Source organism: Eptesicus fuscus, chromosome 1 (genome assembly GCF_027574615.1).
Source record: "Eptesicus fuscus isolate TK198812 chromosome 1, DD_ASM_mEF_20220401, whole genome shotgun sequence".
NCBI classification, from domain to species: domain Eukaryota; kingdom Metazoa; phylum Chordata; class Mammalia; order Chiroptera; family Vespertilionidae; genus Eptesicus; species Eptesicus fuscus.
Genome location: NC_072473.1, coordinates 103,236,267 through 103,245,142, shown reverse-complemented (window position 1 = coordinate 103,245,142; position 8,876 = coordinate 103,236,267).

Genomic DNA, 8,876 nt, shown 5'->3' with positions numbered 1-8,876 from the left:
TGTTATTATTGATAGAAGGTTAAATCCAGATAACAAAATCAAAATAAAATTTGTTTCTTACTGTATAACCCAGATGTGGTAGAGGGTCTTTCCTTTTTTACATAAAAAACATCCTTGCCAACATAGTGCAGCACTAAGGGATTCAGTTCGTTTGTCTCTTGCACCTGGGGACTCCTGTGTGATGTTATCTACTGTGGGTAAACAGTGACAGCTCCCTGTAATAATCCAATTGTCAGAAGGGTATCTTTCTAGTACCATCTTATTCTGAGCAATATCAACACAGACTATGCTATTTGTAGTCCTATGACCATCCATTCTCTCCAACCTCACCAGAGTACATACCATATTAAAATGGGGAATGTAAAGTTCTTTCCTAAAGAGTGTGAAAGAGTGAGAGAAAGTGAGACTAAATGGAAGTTATGGTCTTTTAAAACCTAATCCCATAAGTAACCTTCTGTCACTTTTGCCATATTCTGTTCATTAGAAGTGAGTCCCTATACCCAGCTCATATTTAAGTGGAGGAGATTACATGAGAGTGTGAATACTAACTAAAATGTGGGGATCATTGGGGGCCATTTTAAAAATTACTATATATGATATCCAATGAAGGGGGCACTGAATGCCAATGGGAGAACAATGGTCTTTCCAACATATGGTACTGCATCAATTGCATGCCCATATAGTTAACCACGACTCTTGAGTTGTATACAAGAAATAACTTCAGATAGATAATAGACCTAAATGTAATAGGCAAAAGAATAGAACTTCTGGAATAAAGAATCATAAAATACCTTCATGGACTTGGGTTAGACAAAAATTTCTTAAAGGGGGTATAAAGAGTACTAACTATAGATGAAAAGATTGATAAAGTAGACTTCATTACAACTGTGAAATTGTTGAGTTTTAATTAAAATATATTAGCTTAATTAGCACTAGCTACTGAAACAAACAATGCAACTACACTTTATTTCTTACTCATAGGTTAGAAGACTCTCTTCTAAGAAGTGACGCCCTTCTAAGCAGTTACTCAAAGACTCAAGTGCTTCCATCTAGTGGCTTCCAGGTCACCCTGGTATTATCCTGATATTGAACAGGTGAAAGATTTCAGAAAAGGCAAACTGTATATTTACCTCTCTAGGTGAAGAAGTGATACGTCACTTTCATTCAAATTCCACATTTAACAGCCAGTCTGGTGGCCAATCCAACTACAAAGGAATGCTGGAAAGTGTTTGGTAGGTCAGAGCAATCCATGAGCACTAGCTGACTCAGCCAAGATTAGGAAATAGAAAGCAAAGTACTTAACACTTTTGAACACTATTATAATATCAAGTTGAAAGAATCTTAAAATGGACACATAAAAAAACTATCTATGTGAAGTAAAAACAAACTTAAAGTTTAGATATTTAGCCCTGGCTGGTTTGGTCCGGTGGTTAGAGTGTCGGTGCATGGACCAAAAGGCCGTGGGTTTGATTCCTGGTCAAGGGCACATACCTCAGTTGCAGGTTCCATCCCCAGCCCCTGCATATGGGAGACAACCAATCATCTCTCTCTCTCTCTCTCTCTCTCTCTCTCTCTCTCTCTCTCTCTCTCTCTCCCTTTCTCCCCAACCTCCCTCCCTTCTACTCTCTCTCTAAAGATCAATGAAAAAGTATTATCAGGTGAGGATTTAAAAAATGTTTAGATATTCAAGGGAGCCCCTGCACCTCAATCTATAAAGATCCCTTTTCTGCCATCCTAACCACTGAGGCCGCTTGAAAGATTTATATTGGATAGAGCAGAAAGTTCCTAGCAAGAAAGAGATTAATAAATCCAGAAAATGAGAGGAAAGAGCAAAAAAGACAAGACTCAGCAGCACAGGCTAGGTTTGAGGAACATTTTTGAGAGATTGAGAAAGAAATAAGTGAGAGGTTTGGGGTATCTCTATTGAATGAATGACATTTAAAAGGTTTAAGAAAGACCTTTATGAAAGTTTGACATACATTGAAGTTTGAATCACCCTTGGTGCATTCTGAGACCACATCTATAGTTCCAATTGGAGTTGTTTTTAACATTTTTTCTTGATGTTCAGAATAACGTTTCTTTGAATGTGACCTTGTACCAAGACTGGGTCTTGATATAAATTAGCTCCATAGAGGTTACAAAAATTATTAGAAAATCCTGATAAACACTTGCATTAAGTTCTCACTTTCAAGGGGTGATGGCAAAGTATATGTACTTTGTAAGAACTTCTGGAATGACTGCATTTACTTCCTTGTGAATATAAGGGCATATGAACCATAAATGGGGCTCTAATGTCCAGGAACTTTGACCCTCACTGAATGTTATCTCATTGATACCAGCAACTTATTGTTTTAAACAGTTACCTCAATATCAAAATTAGTAGAGCCAAGACATTTCTACTGGGATTTTAATGAATAACAACAAAAAAAGAAGATAGAAGCAGCTTGATTTAGGAAAAAGAGCAGGATATTTGGGGTCAGTCAAATCTGAATTTCTATCTGGACTTACTAGTTTAACTATATGACATTGGATCAATTATTCAAGATTTCTTAGTGTCAATTTCACCCTCTGTAAGATAGTGGAAAGGGCACCACTTCACAGGGTTATGATGAATGCTTAAAAATCATAAATATAAAGCACTTAGCAATGTGCTTGGTGAATAGTAGGTGCTTAATATACATTAGAGCCCTTTCCCTTCACCCCCACTTCTGGATTCTAAAGTTCAGAGCATAAGATAACTCTTTGAGTAGGAGATGAATGATGAGAAGGAGGAATGTTCTTAGTGATGAATTTATTCAGGGGGCGGGGCACGAGGATTGAAAGGGTTGCAACCCACTGCGTGCAGAGGTGGCAAGCCAAATGCACACTTTACCTGGTCTGCCAAGATGGAGAGGTATTTAATCAAGGGAAGAGGAAGTTAAGGGATGAGGAAGTTAGGACTACAGAACTTTATTATAAGCATAGAGCTCTGTAGAGATCTTGGGTACTCTTGCAATTGAATACAAGAGTTCCTACAAGGGGGAGGAAGATGGTGGCTGGCAGGACAGAGGTGAGGGAGAGGAAGTGAGTGAGTGAGAGGGTGAAAGGAGAGTGTGTGGATGTGCGTGGTGAGTGTGTGAGTGAGTGAGGGACAGTTAAATCCTGCAGGAGCAGCAGGGGCTGGCAGACCAGGCTCTCTTGGACAGGGAGAGACTACCACCACTGCAGGCACTCCCCAGACTGCAGGACTCTTGCACGGAGCCCACGCCATCTTGAAGGGGAGAATGGCCTTTTTTAGGAACTCATCAGCACCACCAGCCAGACAAGCTTTGGAAATGCTTCACGACCCAGCAGGCACTCCAGCCAAAAATCCTGCTGCCCCACCAGCAGACCAGTGGACCTGGGGACCTACACCTCCAAAAGTAGACCACTCAGCAGCAGTATGTGCAACTTCCCCCTCCCCAGTGGCAGAACTCCGGACACCACATTCACGCATTTCCAGCATGCAGGCATCCAGGGCACAGCACTACATAAGCAGCACCTAGGAGCCACTGGGAGCCCCCACTGGGTGTGATTTTGTACAGACAAGGGCAGGAGTATGAACTCCCTCTTCCTGAATAACTGCCCATGGATACCCCAGCTGCTCAACCTCAGTGCCAGGGCCCCTCAGAGTGCATCAGAGCTCTGCACCAGCAAACGCACCTCCACAATTGAGCATTTCTAACAGGCAGGCACCCTGAGCCCATCTATCCACAGGGCGCTCATGGGATCCACTTTGAGCTCTCCCTGGGTGTGATCTTGGACAAACAGGGATGCACTCCCCCTGGCAGTAGAAATTCTGAATTCACTCATCCTGGATACCTGCCCACAGACGCCTCAATTATGCAGCTACACTGCCAGGGCCCTTCAGAGTGCTTCAGTGTGCCTCGCTGGCAAACGTACCACAGGTGCCCCTGTGAGCAGCCACTGGGAGTGAGCACCTATCAACCACAGGTACAGCAGCAAAAGCTGAGTCTGCTCACCTCACAACTACAGAACTCTGGACACCACAGTCAAGCCTTTCCAGAGTGCAGGCCCCCTGAGCTCCATCACCCCAACAGATGGTTCCTGGGTGCCACTGTGAGTCCCCGCTGGGCATGCGTGATTTCAATCAAGGGTGCAAGACAGCAAAATTTGGGACACCCTCCCTCCACAGCTGCTGACTTCTAGACACCACAGTTGTGCCTCTCCAGCTTGCAGGCCTACATCAAGAGAACCCAAATAGCTCAAGTAGGGTGCTACACTAGATTACCAATCCCAGGAGACCTGAGAGATCACACCAGTAGCACCATCCCCAAAAGAACCTGGGTAGCAAAGCAATCGGATCTACAATTAAAACATTACAGGAAATCATAGGAAGACAAAAAAGCAATCCCCAAAGGAAAGAAAAAGAGGAATCACCAGAAAGGGAGTTAAATGAAATTGAGGCTAGCAACATACCTGAGAAAGAATTCAGAGTATTGGTTATAAGGATGCTCAAATGGCTGGATGACAAATAGACACAACTCAATGAAAAATATACACAACTCAATGAGAATTATAAGGAGCTGAATGAGAATGTTGCCAACATGAAAAGGACCCATGAGGAGAGGAAGAACGACATAGCTGCAATAAAGAACACAATGGAAGGCTTAAACAGTAGACTGGAAGAGGCTGAGGACCGCATCAGTGAATTAGAAGACAAGGTAGGAAAAAACACACAAACACAGCAGCAACTGGAGAGAAGACTTAAAAAGCAAAAGGAGCCGAAACCGGTTTGGCTCAGTGGATAGAGCGTTGGCCTGCGGACTCAAGGGTCCCGGGTTCGATTCCGGTCAAGGCATGTACCTTGGTTGCGGGCACATCCCCAGTAGGGGGTGTGCAAGAGGCAGCTGATCGATGTTTCTCTCTCATCGATGTTTCTGGCTCTCTATCCCTCTCTCTTCCTCTCTGTAAAAAATCAATAAAATATATTTTTTAAAAAAAAGCAAAAGGAGAGCCTAAGGGAGCTTTGGGACAACAAAAACGAAACAACATTCACATAATAAGGGTACCAGAAGGAAAGGAAGAGAGGCAATGAATAGAAAATCTGTTTGAAGAAATAATGACAGAAAACTTCCCTGATATTGGCAAGAAAAAAACCATGCAAGTCCAAGAAGCACATAGAGTCTCAAACAAGATGAACCCTAAAAGACCAACACATCGTAATTAAATTGGCAAACACCAACGACAAAGTAAGAATCTTAACCCTTTGCACTCGCTTGCGTTTTTCTCGATTCCTTTATTCTAATGCTAACCGTGTTGAGTCACACTCGACATCCAAGTGCAAAAGGTTAAAGGCCACCAGAGAGAGACAGAAAATTACCTACAAGGGTTCTCCTATTAGAATATCAACAGATTTTTCAACAGAAACACTCCAGGGCAAAAGGGAATGGAAATTTAAAAAAGTGATGCAAAGCAAGGTATTGAACCCAAGAATACTATACCCAGCAAGGCTATCATTCAAAATTGAAGGTGGAATCAGGAGCTTCACAGACAAAAAAGGGATAAGAGAGTTTATCACTACCAAGACAGCAATGCAAGAAATGCTAAATGAACTGCTGTAAAAAGAAGAAAGAGAAAGGCAAGAAGAAACACAAACATTAAGGAAAAATATAACAACAAACATGTACTTAATAATAACATTAAACATAAGTGGATTAAATGCACCAATCAAAAGACATAGGGTAGCTGAGTGGATAAGAAAACATGACCCATATATTTGCTGTCTGCAAGAGATCCACCTCAGAACAAAGGATTCACACAGACTGAGAGTGAAGGGATGGAAAAACATTTTTCAGGCAAATGGAAATGAGAAAAAAGCTGGAGTTGTGATACTTATATCTGATAAAATAGACCTCAAAGTAAAGGCCATAAAAGATAAGGAAGGCCACTACATAATACTAAAGCGAGCAATTCAACAAGAAGATATAACTCTGGTAAACATATATGCACCCAATACAGGAGCACCCAAATACATAAAACAACACCTGGAAGATATCAAGGGAGAGATTGATAGCAATACAGTCATAGTAGGGGACTTTAATACCCCACTGACACCACTGGATAAATCATCTAAACAAAAAATCAGCAAAGAAACAGCAATCCTACATTACACACTAGATCAGATGGACTTAATTGAAATATTTAGAACATTTCACCCCAAAGCTACAGAATATACATTCTTCTCCAGTGCACACAGAACATTTTCAAAGATAGACCACATATTAGGACACAGGCAAAGTCTCTTCAAATTCAAGAAGACATAAATCATATCAAGCCTCTTCTCAGATCACAATGGCATAAAACTGGAAATCAACTACAATAAAAACAATCCAAAAAAATCAAACACCTGAAGACTAAATAGCATGCTATTAAACAATGACTGGGTTACCAGAGAGATCAAAGAAGAAATAAAAAACATCGTGACAAATGACAATGAAAACAAAACAATCCAAAATCTATGGAACACAGTGAAAGCAGACTTGAGAGGGAAGTTCATAGCTCTACAAGCCTACTGCAAAAAACAAGAAACAATGGTAATAAATTACCTAACCCTACAACTCAAAGAGTTAGAAAGAGAGCAACAAGAAAAGCCCAGTGTAAGCAGAAGGAAGGAAATAATAAAGAACAGAGTGGAGATAAAAGACATAGAGACCAAAAAAAACAATACAAAAGATTGACAAAACCCAGAGCGGGTTCTTTGAAAGGATAAACAAGATTGATGAACCTCTAGCCAGGCTCACCAAGAAGCAGAGAGGACCCAAATAAACAAAATCAGAAATGAAAGAGGTGAAGTAACAACAGATCCCTCAGAAATACAAAGGATTGTTAAAAAATATTATGAACAATTCTATTCCAACAAACTGGACAACCTGGAGGAAATGGATATATTCCTAGAAAAATACAACCTTCCAAAACTCAATCAGGAAGAATCTAAAAATCTCAGTAGTCCAACAACTATGGAAGAAATTGAAGCAGTCATTAAAAAGCTTCCAGCAAATAAAAGCCCGGGGTGAGACGGCTTCACAGGGGAGTATTATGAAACATTCAAGGAAGAACTAAAACCTATCCTCCTCAGACTATTCCAAAAAATTTAAGAGTAAGGAACACTTCCAAGCTCATTGTATGAAGCCAGCATCACCCTAATACCAAAACCAGATAAAGACAACACAATGAAAGAGAATTACAGGACAATATCCCACATGAAAATAGATGCCAAAATCCTCAACAAAATCCTAGCAAATCAGATCCAGCAGTACATCAGAAAGATCATACACCATGAACAAGTAGGATTTATCCCAGGAATGCAAGGATGGTACAATATCTGCAAATCAATAAACGTGATACATCACATAAACAAATTGAGAGATAAAAACCACATAGTCATATCAATTGATGCAGAAAAAAGCATTTGAAAAAATCCAGCACCAATTTTTGATAAAAACTCTCAGCAAGGTGGTTATAGAAGAATCATTCCTCAACATAATAAAAGCCATATATGAAAAACCCACAGCAAACATCATACTCAATGGGCAAAAACTTAAACCACTTCCCCTAAGGACATGAACAAGACAGGGATGCCCTCTTTCACCACTTCTGTTCAACATAGTACTGGAAGTGCTAGCCACAGCAATCAGACAAGAAGAAGAAATAAAAAGCATCTAAATTGGAAAAGAAGAAGTAAAATTGTCATTATTCACAGATGACATGATACTGTACATAGAAAACCCTAAAGACTCCATCAAAAAATTATTAGACTTAATAAATAAATTTGGCAATGTAGCAGGATACAAAATTAATGCCAAGAAATCTATGGCATTTATATATACCAACAGTGAACTTAGAGAAAAGAGACTAGGAAAACAATCACATTTACCATCGCACCACAAAAATTAAGATACCTAGGAATAAACTTAACTAAGGAGGTAAAAGACCTCTACTCAGAAAACTACAAGACATTGAAAAAAGAGATAGAGGAAGACATAAATAGATGGAAAAGCATACTGTGTTCATGGATTGGTAGAATCAACATCATTAAAATGTCCATACTACCCAAAGCAATCTATTGATTCAATGCACTCTCCATTAAAATACCAATGGCATATTTCACAGACCTAGAAAGAACTCTCCAAAAATTCATCTGGAATAAAAAAAGATCCCAAATAGCCACAGCAATCCTGAGAAAGAAGAATAAAGTAGGTGGGATCTCAAAACCATATTTCAAGCTGTATTACAAGGCCACTGTTCTCAAAACAGCCTGGTACTGGCACAAGAACAGGCATATAGACCAATGGAATAGAATAGAGAATCCAGATATCAACCCAAACCACTATGCTCAATTAATATTTGACAAAGGAGGCATGAACACACAATGGAGTCAAGACAGTCTCTTCAATAAATGGTATTGGGAAAATTGAACAGATACATGCAAAAAAATGAAACTATACCACTAACTTACACCATACACAAAAATAAACTCAAAATGGATAAAGGACTTAAACATAAGACAGGAAACCATAAAAATAGTAGAGGAATCCACAGGCAGCAAAATCTCAGACATATGCCGAAGCAATTTCTTCACTGATACCACTCCTAGGGCAATGGAAACTAAAAAGAAAATAAACAATTGGGACTACATCAAAATAAAAAGCTTTTGCACAGCAAAAGAAACCATCAACAAAGCAACAAGAAAGTCCACTGTATGGGAGAACATATTTGCCAATGTTATCACTGATAAGGGTTTAATCTCCAACATTTACAGGTAACTCATACAACTTAATAAAAGGAAGATAAAAGATCCAATAAAAAAAATGGGTAATGGACCTAAATAGAATCTT